The following is a 22,676-nucleotide window of genomic DNA, read 5'->3' as shown; positions in this document are numbered from 1 at the left end:
CAATATTGTAAACAAAATTACCAGTCCTGAATTATATATTTGAATGTGGTTAACAGGGAAAATTTAGGTTATATATATGTCACTAGAATGAAAAATTAAAAATAAATCCATGAAACTGCACAATGGAAATGGTGAACTGTGAGTTAAGCCATCGAATATATTTAATAGTATAACTATAAAAATGTGCTTTCCTTAATTGTAACAATTGTGTTACACCAATGCACAGTGTTAATAATAGGTTGATACATGGGATCCCTGTATTTTATGCATGATTTTTGGGCAATATTACAACTTCTCCAATAAAAAAGAAAATTACTTTAGAAAAAAGAACTTCAGAGTGCCCAGAAGGCAAAGGGAGGTAGCAGCTAACATTCATGAGGTAGAAGTGCGTGACCCTCAGATCCATGTACTTCAAGTATGTTCACTCACTCAAGTCACAACAACCCTAGAAACTTGGTACAATTATCTCCCCTTTTTACTGAGTATTGAAGGAAGAATCCAGAAATATAAACTTTTTCATTAAATGTTTGCTTCACTGAATTGTACTTATAGTCAGTTAGGACTAAATCCTGTTTTCAAATTGTCTTCTGGTAAATAAAATCTACTAGGCTCAACATGCAGGCACCAAAAACCTAAGCCAGTGTCTATTTCCTGTAAATTTCTGGCTTGCCCAGAAAACCACATTAAATACAGCTGATTAGTTATCACCAGCTAACTTCCTCATTCCTAAGCAGGCTCCTGCTCCCCACTGCAAGACTTCCTTAAGTAAATGGGAACTGAATGCCAGCCAATCAGAACATTTTCTCTTTTGATTCCACATTTGCCCTATGCAAATTTCCCCTTTCTACCCCCTTGGCGGAGATACTGTCTAGTTTCTGAAGGGGATGCAGCCCGATCCACGAATCACTCAATAAACCTGTGAAATCCTGAATTGTGTGACAAGTTTTTCTTTTATCAGTTTTGGCAACTACTGATGGCTCTGGAAACAACGAGGAAGGCAAGCAGAGGAGTCAGTGAACTTTTGAGTTCTAAGCTTCTTGGCGTCCAGCTCCACTCTGTTCTAGCTCTCTTATCCCACTAGGTTGTAGTCCAAAGGTTAGCCAGTAAATCTTATTTATGGGAAGGCTCAAATTCTGTGCCCAGGGAAGCAGATTTGGCTCAACTGATAGAGCATCTGCCTACCACATGGGAGGTCCATGGTTCAAACCCAGAGTCTCCTGACCCATGTGGTGAGTAGTCCACATGCAGGGTTGATGTGTGCAAGGTGTGCCGGGCTGTGCCACGCAGGGGTGTCCCCGGCATAGGAGAGCCCCACACGCAAGGGGTGCTCCCTGTAAGGAGAGCTGCCCTGTGCAAAAAAAGTACAGACTGCCCAGGAGTGGCACAGCACACACGGAGAGCTGACACAACAAGATGACGTAACAAAAAGAGACACAGATTCCCAGTGCTGCTGACAAGAATACAAACAGACACAGAAGAACACACAATGAATGGACACAGTGAGTAGACAACTTGGGGAGGGGGGAAGGAAAGAGAAATAAAATAAATCTTTAAAAACTCAACACACCTGTGAAGGCACGTCTTTCCCATCATCCACAGAGGCACTGGCTATTGGGAAGATTCTCCTCCAGTCCATGCTTTTCCAGATGGGTCTCTCTCTGTCTCTATGGGCTCTCTCTTGAGAATTTTCAGCCCTACATCAAATTACACTAAATTTGTCTGTTATTCTTGTATCCAATGACTAATAAACTTATTAGTTCAAGTTTTGGGTGTATTTTGTTTTGTTTGTTTTTTGTAGATTACTTCAAATTTTCTACATAGACCATATGTCATTTGCAAACAGGAACAGTTTTATTTCTTATTTTCTAATCTATATGATTTTATTTCCTTTTCTTGCCTTAGTGAGCTAGCTAAGACTTTCAGTACTATGTTGAATAGACTGGTGAGAGTAGAAATCTTTGCTTTTGGTTTGTATCTTAGGGAATAAGTCCTTCACCACCAAGTGTGATGTTAGCTTTAGGGTTTTTTGTAAATGTTCTTTATAAAGTGGAGGAAGTTCCCTCTAGTCTTAGTTTTCTCTGAGTTTTTATCATGAATGCACTGAGTTTTGCCAAATGCTGTTGTTTACCAGGTGATATGATCATGTGAATTTTCAAATATTTAACCAATCTTGCATTCCTAGAATAAACCTCAATTGGTCATGGTGTGTGTAGCAGTTTGATATTATTGATGAATTCCAAAAAAAAAAAATTGGATTATATTTGTAAACAGATCTTTTCCTCTGGGTTTATGAGATTATATTGGATTCAGAGGTTAATCAAGTAAACCTCGTGTGTCAGTGGGGCGTCAAGTACCTGCCCCTTGGTTGGTAGGAACTCGCAGGGAAAAGGCATGGCAAAGGACAGATTGAGGTGTGTTTTTTTTAATTTTTTTTATTGTATTTTTTTGAAGATACATAGATCATAAAAAATGTTACACTAAAAAATATAAGAGGTTCCCATATACCCCACACCCCACATCCCCCACTTCTCCCACCTCAACAACCTCTTTCATACTGTGGCACATTCATTGCATTTGGTGAATACATTTTGGAGCACTGCTGAAGCACATGGATAATAGTTTACATTGTAGTTTATACTCTTCCCCAGTACATTCAGTGGGTTATGGCAGGATATATAGTGTCCAGCATGTGTCCCTGCAATATCATTTAGGACAACTCCAAGTCCTGAAAATGCCCCACATCACATCTCTTCTCTCTCCCTGCCCTCAGCAACTACTGTGGTCACTTTCTCCACATCAATGCTACAATTTCTTCCATTACTAGTCACAATAGTTCTATAGTAGAATACCAGTAAGTCCATTATAATCCATATTTTAGTCCTCCATCCTGTGGACCCTGGGATGGTGATGTCCACTCCATCTTTATATCAAGAGAGGGCTTAGATTCCACATGGTTGATGGATGCAATTCTTCTGCTTGCAGTTGTAGGCACTCTCGGTTCCCTAGTGTGGCGGTTGACCATCTTCACCTCCCTGTTAGCTGACCTGGGTAAGTCCAATGAACCAGAGAGTAGGAGTTACAACTCTGCTGAGTCTCAGGGTCCAGCTGGCACATAGCCAGTCCAGAGATTCAAGTCTCCTGTGTATACACCAACCCTAGTGCCAACCACAGGTTCAGTAAAAGTGACAGAAGAGGCATGTGTAGAAAGGTCACATCTGAATCCAACTCCATCACACTCAGGAACACATATTCCAAGTAGGGCCCACTGACAAGGTACTGAACTCCAGAGCCATCTGCCATGACCACAGAACCTGTGTGCCTCTGTAGCCCTCAGCAGCACCAGTATCTGGGGTTGTATCTACTTTGGCTGTCTCTGGGATCCTGCTGAGGCATGTGAAAGCGTGACCCCTCTGATGACCTCTTGATTCTTTTTTGAAGACTCTTAGCCATATAAACTCATTTGTCTTTACCATTTCCCCTTTTATTCAACGTCTTTTTCTAGTTGCATCACCAATTAGTGATTGGCAGTAATCCCTTGGCACCAGGGAGGCTCATCCCCGGGAGTCATGTCCCTCTCTGGGGGGAAAATAATGCTGAGTTTGGCTTAGAGAGTGGCCACATTTGAGCAACATGGAGGCTCTCAAGAGGTAACTTTTAGGCACCCTACAGCTCTAGGCCCACTTGAAATTTCAGGCACACGGGCTCATAAACATAGTTATCAGTATCAAGGGCTCATCATTGGACCATCCTTCTTCATTGGTCTTTGCTCTTGTACTTGGGGGATTGTTGCTGTTCCATTGGGGAATGTGAGAGATCTTCCCTGACTAGGAACTCAGCACTCCCTCGGTTGTCATTTGTAACTGTAACTACTATGAAAATACCCAATGAATATCCAAACATTTTTATATACCCTATATACATGTCCTGGAGAACTCCCTCCCAACCCTGTATCCCCCATCAATAACACCCCGCACCAATGTTCCTCCCCTGTCATAGTTGAACCCGTCTGTGGTCCAAAACTTTTTCAAAAATGAAGCCTAATATATTGCCAATTTCTATTAGTAGGAAAATGAAATAGTAATGGTAGGTTTAAAGATTAGAAATAGAATACATACTAATTTAGAAAAACTAAAATAAAGTAAAAATAAATTGAGGTATTAAAAAATGAAAAACATCATAAGACTTTGTTTTTGACATTTTGCCTTTCATCACTGTAGTAGGTATTGCCCTGTATGTACAGTGGCAAGGCAATTTCATTCCTTCCTCAGGGTCTACATTCTTTTTTTTTTTTTTAATTTTTAATTTTGTCTTCAAAAAAGTTTTAGATCACAGTAAAGTCACATATATAAGGGATGTATTAGTCAGCCAAAGGGGTGCTGATGCAAAATACTGGAAATTGGTTGGTTTTTAAAAAGGGTATTTATTTGGGGTAGGAGCTTACAGATACCACGCCATAAAGCATAAGTTATTTCCCTTACCAAAGTCTATTTGGTGCAAGATGGCTGCCAAAGTCTGCAAGAGTTCAGGTTCCCTGGGTTCCTACATTCCTGGGGCTTGCTTTTCTCTGGATTCAAGGTTCCTTTCTTCCTGGGGCTGGCTTCTCTTTCCTCTGTGAGCTTATTTGCCATGGCTCCAGCTTAAGTCTTCAGCATCAAACTCCAACACCAGAAACCCCAACTCTGTTCTTTGTCATGCCTTTTATCTGTGTGTCCCCATCCACCAAAGGGTGAGTGGGTTCAACAAATACATAAATTTTGTTGAGGTCTTCTACTTATTCTTGTGTCAATGTAGGCAGTTTGTGTGTGTATTAGTCAGTCAAATTAGTCAGTATTGTGCTGATGCAAAATACCAGAAACTGGTTGGTTTTTATAAAGGGTATTTATTTGAAGTAGGAGCTTACAGATACCAGGTCATAAAGGATAAATTACTTCCCTCACTGAAGTCTAGTTTCACGTGTTGGAGCAAGATGGCTGCTGACATCTGCAAGGGTTCAGGCTTCCTGGTTCCTTTGAGTTCAGCTCCTCTCTTTTCTCCACAAAGTCAACTGTAGACTATGAGGCTCTCTAGACTTTGCCTCTCTCCACAAGATCAGCTGTAGACTACCAGGCTAATGGTTCTGTCTCTCTCCCTAGGGTTTCTGCCATGTCTAAGGCACTGTCTCTATTCCTCTGTCCTCTTCTCTTGGCTCAGATCCTCTTCCCAGGGCTTGCTTCTCTTTCCTGGCTTGCTTCTGTTTCCTCTGTGAGCTTACATCCCAGGGCTCCAGCTTAAGACTTAAACATCAAATTCCAGCACCAAACTCCAACATCAGAAACCCAACATCAGAAAACCTCAACTCTGTCCTTTGCCATGCCTTTTATCCATGAGTCCCCACCCCCACCCCCACTAAGGGATTGGGACTCAATGCTCTAATGACATGGCCCAAAGTCCCAATCATAATTCAATCATGCCCAGGTACGAACCAGATTACAAATGTAATCCAATATCTGTTTTTGGAATTCATAACCATATCAAACTTCTACAGTGTGTCTCTGAAAATTTGTCCATTTCATCTAGATTACTTAATGTATTGGCATGTAGTTGTGCGTAGTATCCATGTATAGTCCTTTTATTTCAGCAGGTTGGTAAAAACGTCCCCCTTTAATTTCTGATGTTTATTATTTATAACCTCTATTTGGTTTTTTGTCAGTCTAGGTAAAAGTTTTTTAATTTTATTGATCTTTTCAAAGAACCAGCTTTTGGTTTTGTTGATTCTCTCTATTGTTTTGTTGTTGTTGTTTGCCTCCTATTTCATTTATCTCTGCTCTAATCACTGTTATTTCTTTCCTTCTGCCTGCTCTGGATTTCATTTGTTCTCCTTCTTCAAGTTCTTCCACTATGAGGTTAGGTCAGTGATTTGGGTCATTCTTTTTTAATGAATGCATTTAGAACTATAAATTCCCTCTCAGCACTGACTTTCATACATTCTCAAGTTTTTGCATGTTGCATTTTCATTTTCATTTGCCTCAAGATATTTCCTAAATTTGTTTCTGATTTCCTCTTTAACCCATTCATCATTTAAGGGTTGTTGTTTAATTTCCACATTTGTGAATTTTCCCTTTCTATGTTGATTTCTAGCTTCATTCTGTTGTGGTTAGAGATTATGTATTGTATGATTTCAATATTTTTAAATTTATTGAGAGTTGTTCTGTGATCCAACATTATGGTCTATCCTGGAGAATGATCCATGTCCATTCAAGAAGAATGTGTATTTTGTTTTTGTTGGGTGCAGTGTTCTATATATGTCTGTTAGGTATAGTTGGTTTAGTGTATTGTTCAAGTCCTGTATTTCCTTATTGATCTTCTGGCTAGATGTTCTATCCATTATTCAGGGTGATATATTGAAGCCTCCTACTATTACTGTAGAACAGTCATTCTCCCTTCAAATCTGTTAATATTTGTTTCATATAGTTTTGGGCTCTGCTATTAGGCATATTCATATTTATAATTGTTACATCTTCCTGTTAATTGTACCCTTTATCAGTATATGATGACCATCTTTGTCCTCATAATTGTTTTTTACTTAAAGTCTATTTTCTCCTATATATGTATAGCCACTCAAGCTCTCTTTTGGTTACTACTTGCATGGTATATTTTTTTTCATCCTTTCACCATCAACATACTTGTATCTTTGATTCAAGGTCCTCTTGCAGACAGCATATAGTTGGATCATGGTATTTTATCCATTCTGCCAATCTCTGCCTTTTTACTGGAGAGTTTAATACATTTTCATTTAAAGTAGCTACTGATAATGCATGTCTTTCTTCTGCTATTTTGCTATTTAGTCTTTGTCAGTCATAATTTTTTTGTCTCTATATTCTATTAAAGGCTAGTTTTATATTTATTTGCTTTCTTGTGTTGTACCATATTGAGTACCATCTCACTTCTATCCAGATATATTTTTCATCCATTTTCCTGGTGTTACCATATGGTTAAAATTTAACATCATAAATTATATATAAACTTATATATATACATATATATATATTAAAAAAAGTTATGTGGTTTGATATCAACTTAACTTCAATAGCATGCACATATACTTTTCCTATATCCTCCTGTCCCCCCACCATTTTTTGTACTTGCTACCACTTATATCTTTGTACATTGTATGTCTGAAAACCTAGATTTATCATTACTTTTTATGCATTTGCATTTCAGCACCTTTGGGAACTAAGAAGTGGAGTTACATACAAAACAATATAATACAATAATACTGGCATTTATATTTATCCAAATGGTTACCTTTACCACAGGTCTTTATTTCTTTATGCTGCTTTGAACTACGGTCTAGTGTCCTTTCTTTCAGTCTGAAGAACTCCCCTTATCATTGCTTATAGGGCAATTCTGGGTGATGTTCTCCCTCAGTTCTTGTTTATCTGATAATGTCTTAATCTCTTCCTCATTTTTGAAATAGAGTCTCATTGGATATAACATTCTTTCCTGGCAGTTGTTTTCCTTCAGCAGTTTTTAAGTATTTCAACCCATTGCCTTCTTGCCTCCATGGTTTCCGATGAGAAACTGGCCTTCAATTTTATTGGAACTCCTTTGTATGTAAGATATTGCTTTTCTTTTGAAGCTAATAGACCTCTCTACTTGCCCTTTGCATTTGACAGTATATTTTCTTCATGTTTATCTTGTTTGGTGTTCTCTGAGCTTCTTGGATGTGCATATTCATGTCTTTCCTAAGTTTGGGAATTCCTCTGTCATTTTTTCTTTGAATATTCCTTCTGTCCTCTTTTCTCTTTCTTCTTTTTCTTGGGCTCCCATAAAGCATATATTGGTCACTTGATGGTGGTCCATAGCTGTCTTAGACTATTTTTTGCTTTTAATATTTTTTTTTCTTTCTGCTCCTCAGCCTGACTCATTTCAAGTGTCTTGTCTTCAAGCTCACCAATTCTTTCTTTTACAAGCTCCAATCTACTCTTGAAGCCCTCCTGGGAATTTTTCATTTCAGTTATTGTGTGGTGTTCAAATCCAATAGTTATTTTTGGTTCCTTTTTAAAATTTCTATCTCTTTACTTAGACTCTCATATTGTTCATATCATTGTTTTCCTGGTATCCTTTAGTTCTTTCTCTTTATTTTCCTTCAATTCCTTAAGCATTTTTAAAAACATTTTTTAAAACTTTATTTGGTATGCCCACATTCTCATCTTCATTTGTGTTTTCTTTGTGTTTATCCTTTTCCTCTGAATGAGCCATCATTTCCTGTTTCCTTGTTTGTCTTGTACTCTTTTGTTGCACACTGTACATTTTAATCTTTTAAAATGTTAACTCTGGGATTTACTTCCTGAAATTTCTGTTTCTTGGTTTTGTAACCAGCCGGTGATAAGAAAATTCTGAGTTTATCCAGATAGTGTGCTCTGAGACTAGGGACAGAAGTAGCACTATTTGGAAATTCCCTGAGCTTCTGGAAATGACTCCCTGGAGAATAGGTCCCCATGTGTGGGTTCAACTGAACATGGATCCAAGCAAACGTTTCAGTGGAAGCCAGGATTGGAAATGCAGTTGTGCAGGAAAGACCTGTGGAAATTTCTATTGTCTAATGGCTTGGGTTTGGAACCCTGTGAACTGAATGTAAAACTGACAAGGTTTTTTACTATTTTGCATGAGCAGAAACACTGCCAGCCTGGAGTGAAAGTGACAGAGAAGGGACAAATTTATGGAAGAATTTCCTTCTCCATTTCAGCGAGTTAGCTTCTCCTAGGGAATTCATTGAAATTCATCAAAAACCCTCATTATAGCCTGCCCTACAGAATTCAGACTTGCCAATTCCCAAGGTAGTGTGAACCAATTCCTATAATAAATGACATAGTATTTACATTGTATATAGTATTTACATTGTATATATCCCCACCCCACTACTCCCCCCACAGTAACACTTAGTTGTGTTTTTTTTCCCTTGATTTTATTTTATTTTATTATTATTTTTTAATCCACTTAGTTTTATAATATGTTTCAAGTTCAGGCAGCGAATGTCTTTCCAAATCACTCTTGTTTTTAATATGTTTTTGGCTATTCAGGCACACTTTTCCTTCCAAATAAATTTGATAATTGCCTTTCTATTTCTGTGAAGTAGGCTATTAGTATTGTGATTGGTATTGCACTGAATCTATAAATTAGTTTGTGTAGCATTGACATCTTCACAATATTTAGTCCTCCAAACCATGAACATGGAATGTCTTTCTTTCATTTGTTTAGGTCTTCTTTGATTTATTTTAGCACTGTTTTTTTTTTTTTAAAGATTTTTAAAATTTTTTTAAATTTCTCTACCCTTCCCGCTCCCGCCATCGTCTGCTCTCTGTGTACATTCACTGTGTTTTCTTCTGTGCTTGCTTGTATTCTTGTCAGCAGCACTGGGAAACAGCATCTCATTTTTGTTGTGTCATCTTGTGTCAACTCTCTGTATGTGCCTCACCACTCCTGGTCAGGCTGCACTTTTTTTCATGCAGGGCAGCTCTCCTTACAGGGTGCACTCCTTGCACGTGGAGCTCCCCTGCATGGGGGACACCCCTACGTGGCACAGCACTCCTTTCGTGCATCAGCACTGCGTGTCCAGGTTTGAACCCTGGACCTCCTATGTGATAGGCAGATGCTCTATCAAGTGAGCCAAGTCTGCTTCCCTAGCACTGTTTTATAATATTCTGAATTTAGGTCCCGTACTTCTTTGGTTAAATTGATTCCTAGGTATTTGAGTCTTTTTGTTTTATTGCAAATGGAATTTTTTCCTGATTTCTTCCTCAGATTTTTCAATACCAGTGTACAGAAACATTGCTGATTTTTTCATGTTGATCTTGTATCCTGACACTTCTCTGAACTCATTTATTAGCTCATGTAGCTTTGTCATAGATATTTCAGAATTTTCTAAATTTAGGATCATATCATTTGTGAATAGTGAGATTCTTTTAAAGATTTATTTTATTTCTCCCACACACACACCCCTCATTGTTTGCACTAGCTGTTTGCTCTCTGTGTCTGTTCATTGGGTGCTCATCTTCTTTTTTTAGGTGACACCAGAAACTGAACCCAGGACCTCCTATGTGGGAGGGAGACACCCAATGGCTTCTCCACTCCTGCTTGTTGTCTCTCATTGAGTTTCCTCATTGTGTCTCTTCATTGCAGCATCTTGTTGCATTATCTTGTTGCACCAGCTCCCCACACCAGCCCATTCTGTCAGCTCTCTGTCTTGATTATCTTCTTTAGGAGGCACTGGAAGCTGAACCCAGGACCTCCCATCTGGTAGGTGGGCACCTGCTTGAGCCCCATCCATTTCCCAATAGTGAGAATTTTACTTCCTCTTTTCCTATTTGGATGCTTTTTTTTTCTTGTCTAATTGCCCGGGCTAGAACTTCTAGACAAATGTTGAATAACAGTGGTGAGAGTGGGCATCCTCGTCTTGTTTCCAATCTTAGAAGGAAAGCTTTCAATCTTTTCCCATTGAGTATGATGTTGACTGTAGGTTTTTCATATATATTTCTTTTCATATTGATGGATTTCCCTTCTATTCCTATTTTTTAAGTGTTTTTATCAAGAAAGGATGCTAGATTTTGTCAAATACCTTTTCTATATCAATTGAGATGAACACGTGGTTTTCTTTTGTTCAAGTTTTTAAAGTGGTGTATTATATTAATTGATTTTCTTGTTTTGAGCCACACTTGCATACCAGGAATTAATATCACCCTTTGCCACGGTGTATAATTCTTTTGTATGCTGTTGGGTTCTATTTGAAAATATTTTGTTGAGAGTTTTTGCATCTATGTTCATTAGAGAAATTGGTCTGTAATTTTCTTTCCTTCTAATGTCTTTACCTGGCTTTGGTATTAAGGTGATTTGGGGCCCATAAAATGTGGTGGGTAAGTTTCACTTCCCCTCAATTTTTTTTGAAGAGTTTAACAGGATTGGTGTTAATTCTTCTCAAAATGCTTGGTAGGATTCACCTGTGTAGTCATCTGGTACTGGACTTTTCCTTGTTGGAAGATTTTTGATGACTGATTCAATTTCTTTAAAAGTGATTGGTTTGTTAAGTTCTTATATTTCTTGCAGAGTCAATGAAGGTTGCTTTTGCATTTCTAGGAATTTGTTCATTTCAACTAGATTGTCTAGTTTGTTGGCATACAGTTTCTCATAATTTTCTCTTATGACCCTTTTATTTCTGTGGGGTCAGTTGTAATTTCTCCCCTTTCATTTCTGAATTTATTTACTTGCATCTTCTCTCTTTTTTTCTTTGTTAGTTTAGCTAAGGTTTTGTCAATTTTACTGATCTTCTCAAAGAACCAGCTTTTGGTTTTGTTGATTTTCTCTGATGTTTTGGTCATTGTTGTTCTCCATATCATTTATTTCTGATCTTTATTATTTCTTTCCTTCTGCTTGCTCTGGGATTGGTTTGCTTTTTTTTTTTTTTCCCTAGCTTCTCCAGTTGTTCAGTTAGATCTTTGACTTTAGCTCTTTCTTCTTCTTTTTAAAGAGTTATTTTATTTTATTTTATTCATTTCTCCCCACCCCCTTGTTGTTTTTCACTTGGTGTGTCTGTTCATCTCCCTGTTCCTTTAGGAGGCACTGGGAGCCGAACCCAGGACCTCCAATGTTACTTGAGCCACTACTGCTCCCTGCTTTGTTGTATCTCATTCTGTTTTCCTCCCCACATCTCTTGTTGCGTCATCTTGTGTCAGCTCACCATGCCTACCCATCATGTCAGCTCACTGCCTTCTTTAGGAGGCATTGGGAACCTCTGCTCGCTGCTACTTGTTGTATCTCTCACTATGTTTTTTCTTCTTCTCCTGTCTCTTGTTATGTCAGCTTGCCATGCCTGCCCATCATGCCAACTCGCTATCTTCTTTAGGAGGCACCAGGAGCTGAACCAGCAACCTCCTATGTGGTAAGCAAGAGCCCGGTCACCTGAGACACATCCACTGCCCTCTTTTTTAATATTGGTGTTTAGGGCTAAAAATTTCCCTCTCAGGACTGTTTTCACTGTATCCCATCAGTTTTTATAAGTTGTGTTCTCATTTGCATTTGTCTCAATATGTTCACTAATTTCACTTACAATTTCTGTGACCGGCTGGTTGTTTAGGAGTATGTTGTTCAACCTCCAGACATTTGCACATTTCCCCCTTTCTTGTCAATTATTGATTTCCAGTTTCATTCCATATGATCTGAGAAAGTGCTTTGTATAATTTCAATATTTTTCTATTTATTGAGACCTGCCTTGTTACCTAACATGTGTTCTATCCTGGAGAAAAATCCATGAGCACTTGAGAAGAATGTATAACCCACTGATTTGGGATACAATGTTCTGTATATGTCTAAGTCTAGCTCATTTATCATATTGTTCAAGTTCTCTGTTTCCTTATCAATATTCTGTCTAGTTTTTCTATCTAATGATGTGAGTGGTGAGTTGAAGTCTCCAACTTTTATTGTAGAGATGTCTAGTGTCCCTTCAGTTTTGCCAGCGTTTGTCTCATGTATCTGGGGGTACCCTGTTTAGGTGCATAGATATTTATGACAGTTATTTCTTCTTGGCGGATTGTCCCTTTTATTAATCTATATAATGACCTTCTGTATGTCTTATAATTTTTTTGATTTTACAGTCTGTTTTGTACAATGGGGATTTAATAGTTTACAAGCTTATAATTCTGAGGCTGAAAAAAAATGTCAAAATCAAGGCATCATCAGCTGATGCTTTCTTCCTAAAGACCAGCTGCCAATGATCCTGGATTCCTCAGTCACATGGCTAAGTAATAGTGGTGTCTGCTGGTCACTCCCTTCTGTACCAGGTTTCATTGCTTCAGCTTCTAGCTTCCATGGTTTTCTCTCTCTCTTCACCTGAATTTCATTCCCTTATATAGGACTCCAGTAGGAGGATTAGGACCCATCCACACCTTACTGAAGTAACCTAATCAAAAGGCCCTACTATTTTACATCTACAGTGAACATGATTGTCTGAGGTTCATATACAGCTTCAAACCATCACACTCTACCCTCCTGACCCCCCAAAAGACATGTTCTTTCTTTATGCAAAATATATTCACTCCATCACAATATCCCATAAGCTTTAAATCATTTCATTAACAATATTAAATACAAAGTCTTATCAAAATTATTTATAGGTGTGATCTGTCCTGGGACACAATTCCCCTCCAGCTGTGGACCTTAGAGTAAATTATCTGATTCTCATATACTAAGGAGGGATAGTCAAAGGATAAAAATTCTCATTCCCATAGTGAGAAATTTGAAGGAAAACAGGGGCCATGGGTCCCAAACAATTCCAAAATCCTGCAGGGCATAATCAACTAGATTTGAAGGTCTGAGAGTCATCTATAGAATGATGCCTTGTCCTCTGGACTTGGAGTTGTAGCTCCACCCTTTCCAAAGGCTTGCACAGGAGCCATGCTCTCAGCTCCATCCTCTTCGAGCATCAGGTAGCAGCCATACTCTATGCTCCACCCTCAGCAAGCATCAAGGCAGCAGCCAACCTCTCCACAAACCCCTAGGCACCTGAAAAACCTGGGTGGCAACACTTTTCCTAGACAATGGGGCAGAAGACCCCCTCTAAGCTCTAGGAGGTACTCATCCTTTCCACATACAAGGGTGACCCTGCCCTCTTGATGCAAGAAGGTGCCTTCCATCCAGACCTCAGAATCCATGGTTCTGCCTTGGTAGTCATTTTTCCTTCAATCTTTCCCTTCTCTGTTCCTTTTTCTCCAGGTAGTTCAAATCATACAGATCTTACAAAAAAAAAAAAAAACTTGTTGGTTTTGTATGTAGTACACAGGGGCTGAACCTGTCAGATAGTAGGATCTTCCACAAATCCTTTCTGGATAACTCATTTCTAATCCTGACTTGCAGTGAAATGGCTGAATGGTTCCATGTTCAGTTAAATCCTCACATGGAGCACTATTCTCTGGGAACTTGCTTTCTAGAAGATCAGAATTTTCCAAACCATCAATTTCTGGTTTCTTTGTCCCAAGAATTCAGTTATTAGCTTATTCCTTTCCTATCATATTTTACCATAAACTACAAGGAGAAACCAAGCTGCACTTTCCACATTTGTTTGGAAATCTCCTCAGCTAAATATCCAAGCTTCTTACTTTCAAATCCTGCCTTCCATCAGATATCAGGACACAATTTTGCCAAATTCTTTGCCACTTTAAAATAAGGGTTGTCTTTCTTCTGGTTTTCAATGACATATTCATCATTTCTGGTTAAGGCCTGATCAGAAGTACCTTTAGCATCCATATGTCTAACAACAGCCTCTCCAAATCAATCTAGCCCTTTTCTATCAAGCACCACACAATTCTTCCAGAATCTACCCCTTACCCATTCACAAATATATTCCCAGGAGCTGATGTGGCTTAGTGGTTGGGCACCAGCCTCCCACATATGAGTTCCTGGGTTCAATTCCCAGCCCCAGTACCTCAGAATAAAAAAAGTCATAAAAAGGACATTCCCACATTTTTGTATTTGTAATAGCACCACCCCACTCAATCAGTACCAAAATCTGTTTAGTCTGCTAGGCTGTCAAAATGCAATATTTAAGAAATGGGTTGGCTTTTACAATGGGAATTTATTAGCCTACAAGCTTACAGTTCAGAGGGGAATTTTTTCCAAATCAAGCAACCATCATACAATGCTTTCTCCCCAAAGACAGGCTGCCAGTGCTCCTGGATTCCTCTGTCACATGGCAAGGCTCATGGTGGCATCTACTAGTCAGTCCTTCCTCTTCCAAGTTTTGTTCCTTCAGCTTCTGGCTTCCATGGCTTTCTCTCTCTCTTCACCTGAATTTCATTCTCTCATATAAGACTCCAGTAAGAAGATTAAGATCCACTCTAGGCCACACCTTCCTAAAGTAACCTAATCAAAAGACCTTTAATTGAAGTAATATAATCAAAATGCCATACTTATAGTAAGTTTACACCCACAGGAATGGATTAGCTTAAAAAAATTTTTTTTGGAGCAGATGTGGCTCAAGCAGTTGAGCACCTGCCTCCCACATGGGAAGTCCCAGGTTCAGTTCCTAGTGCCTCCTACAGAAGAAAAACAATGAGCACACATCAAGCAAAAACAACGAGCAGGCAACAAACAAAAGCAATGAGCAGACAAGAAAAAAACAACAAGACGATGAGCAGATAATGAACAAAAAGAAATGAGCAGGGAAAATGTGGCTCAGGCTACTGGGCTCCCACCTAACACATGGGAAGTCACTGGTTCAGATACTGGTGCCTCCTAAAGAAGGCAGAGAGCTGACATGATGGGCAGGCATGGTAGGCTAACACAGCAAGAGACACAAGAAGAGGGAGCATAATGAGAGAAACTACAAAGCAGGGAGCAGAGGTTCCAGTGCCTCCTAAAGAAGACAGCGAGCTGATGTGATGTGCAGGCATGGCAACCTAATGCAACAAGATGATACAACAAGAGACATGGGTACCACACTAATGAAAGAAGTTGTTGATGTGGGAGGAGTGGGGTGTGTGGGGAGTGGGGTATATAGGAGCCTCTTATTTTTTTAATGTAACATTTTGTGGGATCTATGTATCTTAAAAATAATAGTAAAATGGTGAAAAGAGAAAAAAAGAGACATGGGGAGGAAAAACAGAATGAGAGACACAATAAAACAGGGAGCAGAGGTGGCTTAAGCAATTAGGCACTTCCCTTCCACATCAGAGGTCCTGGGTTTGGTTCCTGGTGCCTCCTAAAGAAACAAGGAAGACAGACATAGCAAATGAAAAAACAAACAAGGGGGTGGAGAGAAATAAATAAAATCTTTTTTAAAAAATGAGCAGAGAGTAAATGTGGCTCAAGGAGTTAAGCACCAGCCTCCCACACAGGAGATCCCAGGTTTGGTTCCTGCTGCCTCCTAAAGAAAAAACAATGAACAGACAATGAGTAAAAACAATGATCAGACAATGAGCACAAACAACGAGCAAAAACAACAAGCAAACAGATGATGGACCCATCTCAAGGGGGGGGATTTTTTTAATTAGAGAAGTCGTGAGCTTCCAGAACAATCATACATGACATGCAGAATTCCCATACAGCACCCTTCCACCAACACCTTGCAGTTTTGTGGGATATTTGTTACAGATTATTAAAGCACATCATCAAAATATAACAAATATGGTCCATAGCTTACATTTGGTGTATTTTTTCCACACACCTCCTATTACTAACACTATGTATTAGTATTGTACATTTATTATAGTTCATGAGAGAATGCTCTCCTATTTGTACTGTTAATGCCGGTCCATCATTCACCACGTGGTTTACTGTGTTATACAGTCCCATGCCTTTTACCATCCACCCAAAGTGTACACTCAGTGACTCTTACTTTCATCACAAAGTTGTGAAGTCATCACCTTAGTAAATTTTTTAATGTTTTCCTTATCCAAAAGAAAGAATCTCATATCCTCTATTATGTATCATTAGTGTTGATATAGCATCTTCTTTGACATTCATGCCTGAACATTACAATATTGCTGTCAACTATAGTCCATAAATTACATTAATTGTATTTTCCCCATGCATCACTATATTTTTACCACCTTGTAATAGCAACATACATTTGTTCTAGTTCACAGAAGAACGTTCCTATATTTGTACTATTAACCACACTCCTAACACACCACTGTGTTCACTATGTTACTCAGTCCCTAGATATTCTCTATCTTTCTTTCAACTGACGTTTATGGCCCTAGACTACCCTTCTCAGCCATGTTAGTTACACTCACTGTAATGTGTTGCCATCAACTCTATCCATTTCCACACATCTATCAACTCTATCCATTTCCACATATCTAGAGTCAAGCTAATTAAAAATTGTACATATAGTAACTATTAGTACCCTTTCTAAGCCCTCATCCTATCTCCCAGTAACCTATACACTTGATTTTAACTCCATGTGTTTATTCTTCTTATTTAGTTGATATTAGTGAGATCATACAATATTTGTCCTTTTGTTCCTGGCTTATTTCACTCAGCATAATGTCCTCAAGGTTCATCCATGTTATCACATGTGTTCCAACTTCATTTCTTCTTACAGCAGCATAGTATTCCCTTGTATGTATTATATATACCACATTTTGTTTATCCATTCATTGGGCAATGGCCACTTGGCTTGTTTCCACCTTTTGGCAATTGTAAATAATGCCACTATGAATATTGCCATGCAAACATTTGTTTGTGTCACAGTTTTCAGTTCTGCATATATACCTAGTAGAGATTATTGCCAGATCATACAGCAGTTCTAGATTTAGCTTCCTGAGGAACTGCCAAACTGTCTCCCACAGAGGCAGCGCCATTCCACATTTCCACCTACAGTGAATAAATGTTTTTATTTCTCCACATCCTTTCCACCACTTACACTTTTCTGTTTGTTTTTTTTAAACAGTGGCCATTCTATGAGGTGTGAGATAATACCCCATTGTAATTTTGATCTGCATTTCCCAAATAGCTAATGATATTGAGCATTTTTTCATATGCTTCTCACCATTTGTATTTCCCCTTTGGAGAAATGTCTATTTAAGTCTTTTCCCCATTTTTAAATTGGAATCCTTGCCCTTTCATTGTTGAGTTGTATGATCTCTTTTTATAGCATGGAAACAAAACTCTTATTGGATAGGAAGTTTTCAAATATTTTCTCCCATTGAGTGTGCTGCCTTTTCACCTTTTTTTCCCCAAATTCTACTCAATTTATTCATTTTTTAAAAAGATATTACATTAAAAAAATATGAGGTCCCCATTCGCTCCCACCACCACCACCACCCCACCACTCCCCCCACAATAACACTCTCCCCCATCATCATGTCACATCCATTGCGTCTGGTGAGTACATCTCTGGGCATCGCTGCACCCCATGTCCCGTGTTCCACACCATAGCCCACACTTTCCCACATTCCATCCAGTGGGCCATGGGAGGACATACAACATCCGGCAATTGTCCCTGGGGCACCACCCAGGACAACTCCAAGTCCCGAGAATGCCTCCACATCTCTTCTCTTCCTCCCCTTCCCCGCACCCAGCAGCCACCATGACCACTTTTTCCACATCAATGCCACATTTTCTTGATTATTAACCACAATAGTTCATGAATAGAATATCATTAAGTCCACTCTGATCCTTACTGTATTCCTCCTTCCTGTAGACCATGGCTTGGTTGTGTCCATTCCACATCTATGTCAAGAGGGGGTTTAGATTCCACATGGATATTGGATGCAATCCTCCTGCTTTCAGTTGTAGGCACTCTAGGCTCCATGGTGTGGTGGTTGACATTCTTCAACTCCATGTTAGCTGAGTGGAGTAAGTCCAATAAATCAGAGTGTAGGAGCTGAAGTCTGTTGAGGTCAGGGCGTGGCTATCATATTGTCAGTCCAGAGATTCAAATCCCCTAGATATATCTTAAGCCCCAGCACCAACTACAATTCCAGTAAAGTAGCATGAAAGGCTTGTGAAAAGAGATCCCATCTGAGCCCAGCTCCATCACGCAGAAACACCAGCTCCAAAGAAGGACCAACTGGCATGGCAGCAAATCCCATCTGCCATGACCATAGAACCTGTGGGTCTCTTTAGCCCTCAAAAGGACCAATATCTGGGGTTGTATCTACTTTATCTGTCTCTGAGACTCTGCTCAGGTGTGCATAAGGGCAATCCTTCTGACAATCTCCAGACTCTTTTTTAGAAACTCATAGCCATATGAACTCATTTGTCTTTTCCATTTCCCCCTTACTTTAGGTCAAACAGCATTTTTAACTCCTGTTATTATATGTAGACAGGGATATTCTGCTGGTCCACGTTGAATCTTTAATTTAAGGTCATTTTCTAGTTACGTCATCAACTGGTACTTGGTAGTGATCTCTCGGTGCCAGGGAGGCTCATCCCCGGGTGTCATGTCCCACGCTGGGGGGAAGGTATTGCATTTACATGCTGAGTTTGACTTCGAGACTGGCCACATTTGAGTAACACAGAGGCTGTCAAGAGGGAACTCCTAGGCACAGTGCTGCTCTAGGCCTTGTTCTTATTTCAGGTGTATAGGTTCACAAGCTTAGTCATTAGTATCAGGGGCTCACTGTTGGACCCTCCTTCCTTCCTGGTCCTTATCGTTGCACCTGGGGGACTGCCGCTGCTCCCCTAGGAACCACGACAGAGCCCGCCCCCCCCCCCGGCCAGGGACCCAGTACTCCCCCAGCTGTTGTTTTTAATTGTTTCCACTATGAGTATATCCAAACATTTCCATGCACCCTGGACACATGCCCTGTATAACTCCCTGTCAACCATATATCGCCTGTCAATAACATCCCATACCAGTATTCCTCCACTGCCACTGTTGAACCACTCTGTGATCCAAAACTTCCTGAAAAGGGAAGCCCAATATAATGTCAGGTTCCCTTACTAGTAAAATGGAATATAGCAATGAGTTTAAAGGTTAGATATAGAATACATATTGATTTGGAAAAATTCTACAGCCTATCTTTTTCTTTTCTTTTTTCCTAATTATTGAGCTTCTCTTCACAAGAGCCTTAGGTCACAGTAATTCATATATACAATATACAGTACTCCCACACATCTACCATAAAACCTTTTCCCTTCCACATTGATAATCTTTTAACTTATTCATATCATATTTACTGAAACTGATGTACGGACTCCAAGACAATAGCTTTCAAACAGGGTGACATCTGTGCTTACATTGTGGTCCATACTTTAGGCTATACAGTTTTCTAAATTTTTTTAGTTATCCTATGTTTTACATTATGGTTTACATTATTAGTCTGTCATCCCCTATATGTTTTTGGTGTAATATTACATGTTTTATAGTCATCCTTGTGTACTCTCGCAAAACTCCTCTCTTGCCCCCACATTTACCTTGGTTCCATCCATTCAACATCCATTTTCCCCTCCCCTTGGGGCCCACAGCGACAAAAAATATGGAACGCTTCACGAATTTGCGTGTCATCCTTGTGCAGGGGCCATGCTAATCTTCTCTGTATCGTTCCAATTTTAGTATATGTGCCGCCAAAGCGAGTACCCTTTTCATCTTCTTGACAAAGTCCTATGAAGCACAAAAGTATTTTAGTTTGAGAAGGTCACCTTTATCCATTTTTTTCTTTCATTGCTCATGCTTTCAGTGTAAGGTTTAAGAAACCACCATCTACCACCAAGTCTTGAAGGTGTTTCCAACATTTTCTTCTAGGAGTTTAATGGCTCTAGTTTTATATTTGGGTCTTTGATCTATTTTGAGTTAATTTTTGTATAAGGTGTGAGATAGGTGTCCTCTTTCTTTCTTTTGGATATGAATATCCAGTTCTCCCAGCAACATTTATTGGATAGACTGTTCTGGCCCAGCCGGGTGGGCTTGACAGCCTTGTCAAAATCACTTGATCATAGATGTTAGGGTCTGTTTCTGAACCATCAATTCAGTTCCATTGGTCTATGTGTCTTTCTTTATGCCAGTACCATGCTGTTTTCACCACTGTAGCTAGGTAATATGATTTAGAGTCTGGAAGTGAGCGTCATCCAGCTTTGTTTTTACTTTCTAGGATGTTTCTGGCTATTTGGGGCCCCTTACCTTTCCAAATAAACTTGACAATTGGATTTTCCATTTCTAGAAAAAAAGACTCAGGAATTTTTGTCAGGATTGCACTGAATCTGTATATAAATTTGGGTAGAATCAATATCTTAATGATATTTACTCTTCCAATCCATGAACATGGAATGTTCTTCTAATTATTTAGGTCTTTGTTGATTTCTTTCAACCATGTGTTATACTTTACAGAATACTAGTGCTTTACAAATTGGTTAAGTTTATCACTAAATATTTAATTCTTTTATTTATTGTTTTAGTCAGCCAAAGGGGTGCTGATGCAAAAACACTAGAAATTGGTGGGTTTTTATAAAGGGTATTTGTTCGGGGTAGGAGCTTACAGATATCAGGCCATAAAGCATAAATTATTTCCCTCATCAAAGTCTTTTGCCACATGTTGGAGCAAGATGGCTGCCTATGTCTGACAGGGTTCAGGCTTCCTGGGTTCCTCTCTTCTCAGGTCTTGCTTCTCTGCAGGCTCAGGGTTCCTCTCTTCCCAGGGCCTGCTTCTTTCTGGGCTCAGGGTTCCTCTCTTCCTGGAGCTTGCCTTGTTCCTCTGTGTGCTTACTTCCCAGGGCTCCAGCCTAAGACTTCAGCATGAAACTCCAACATCAAAACCTCAGCATCAAAATCTCCAACTCTGTCATTTGCTGCGGTCACCCCTCGGGCTGAAGCATGGTTTGCTGGCCTGGCAGGGGAGCGGCCGCGGTAGGCCAAGCCGCTGCCCCCATAATAGTGTGGCTGGTCGAACTCACCGCCACCCCTGAAGGAAGCTCGGCATGGGCGCAGAGTGCCCTCGGGTCTCCCCTTCTCGGCAGCCATGCTTCCGCGGCCACCCCTCCTCCCGGATAGCGCCACACGATGCCTTCTTTCTCCCTGCGCAGGCGCAGGGCGGAAAATTCCAGTCTGCCCTTTTCCCCTCCCCCGACAGTAGCAACAGCCAGGCATGGGCGGGAAACTCAAGTCTGCCCTCCACCCCAGCAACAGCAGTCACTAATCCCTAAACCCTGCCACTTCCCCCAGCAACAGCAGCCACCAATCACTGAACCCTGCCACTTCCCCCAGCAACAGCGACAGCCAATCCCTAACCACCACCCCTCCCCCATCCAGTACCGCCCACTGACCTTTTGCTGGCAACCAATCAGAACAGGGCGTGGCTTCGACCAATCAGCCTTCCCCAGCCCCTATAAAACTGTTGCCTCTCCCTCAATAAAGTTGGACTTGCGTGTTTACCTTGTCTCCACGGTAGTTCTTCTGCCGTGCGCCCTCCAGTCCTGAGAGCCCCCGACAAGGGCCTGGCCTCCCTTGTCCCCAGTTCGTCGCCTGCTTCTCCGGGCGACCCCTTCGTCGCCTGCTTCTCCGGGCGACCCCGTCAGCCAAACCGCGCAACCCCTTGTGAGACCGATCCCTCATCTGCTGCCGGACCAACCCCTCGTCCCAAGCGGGACCGACCCCTCGTCCAGAGCTGGACCGACCCCTCGTCCGCAGCCAGACCCCACCTCTACCGACCGAGCAAGCCGCCGCAGCTGGCGCCCAACGTGGGGCAAGGCAACCCCACCACAGCACAACGTGGGGCAAGGCAACTCCACCACAGTCTCACTCCATAACCTGGCAGCCCCCCCCTCCTCTCTTCTCACCTTGGGACTTCTCTCGTGCAACATTGCTGCTACCTGAGCCTTGGCTACCTCATACGATCCACGGCGGTCTGGGAGAATCGCTGGATGGCTTTCTCCTTCCATGTCGGGGGCTTATACCGACCCGCTATGATTAAGAGGAGCCTTGGATTTCTCGGGAGCGCGCACTTGCACGTCTGAAGTAACCCACCCACAGCCCTACGCTCTCCTCTCTTCTCACCCCTATCTTTTCGCTCTGCATTGCTGCTCCTGAACCTTGGTGACCTCATACGATCCACGGCGGTCTGGGAGAATCGCTGGATGGCTTTCTCCTTCCATGTCGGGGGCTTATACCGACCCGCTATGATTAAGAGGCGCCAATAAAACTCTCAGGAGCGCGTGCCTGAGCACCTCCACCCCTGCCTTCACCTCTGCCTCCTCCCCTCCGTGCT

At 40.7% G+C, this 22,676-nt stretch overlaps 1 non-coding gene across 1 annotated transcript; it reads right to left on the bottom strand.

Moving 5' to 3' along the window:
• Positions 1-19,949: 19,949 nt before the first annotated feature.
• On the bottom strand, positions 19,950-20,056 carry LOC131278640 (U6 spliceosomal RNA). The gene has a single exon (XR_009186023.1). It is a non-coding gene; the product is annotated as a U6 spliceosomal RNA (small nuclear RNA).
• Between the last annotated feature and the right edge of the window lie 2,620 nt (positions 20,057-22,676).

Source organism: Dasypus novemcinctus, chromosome 5 (genome assembly GCF_030445035.2).
Source record: "Dasypus novemcinctus isolate mDasNov1 chromosome 5, mDasNov1.1.hap2, whole genome shotgun sequence".
NCBI lineage: Eukaryota > Metazoa > Chordata > Mammalia > Cingulata > Dasypodidae > Dasypus > Dasypus novemcinctus.
Note: the sequence above shows the minus strand (reverse complement) of the source record. Positions and strands in the feature narration are given on the sequence as shown.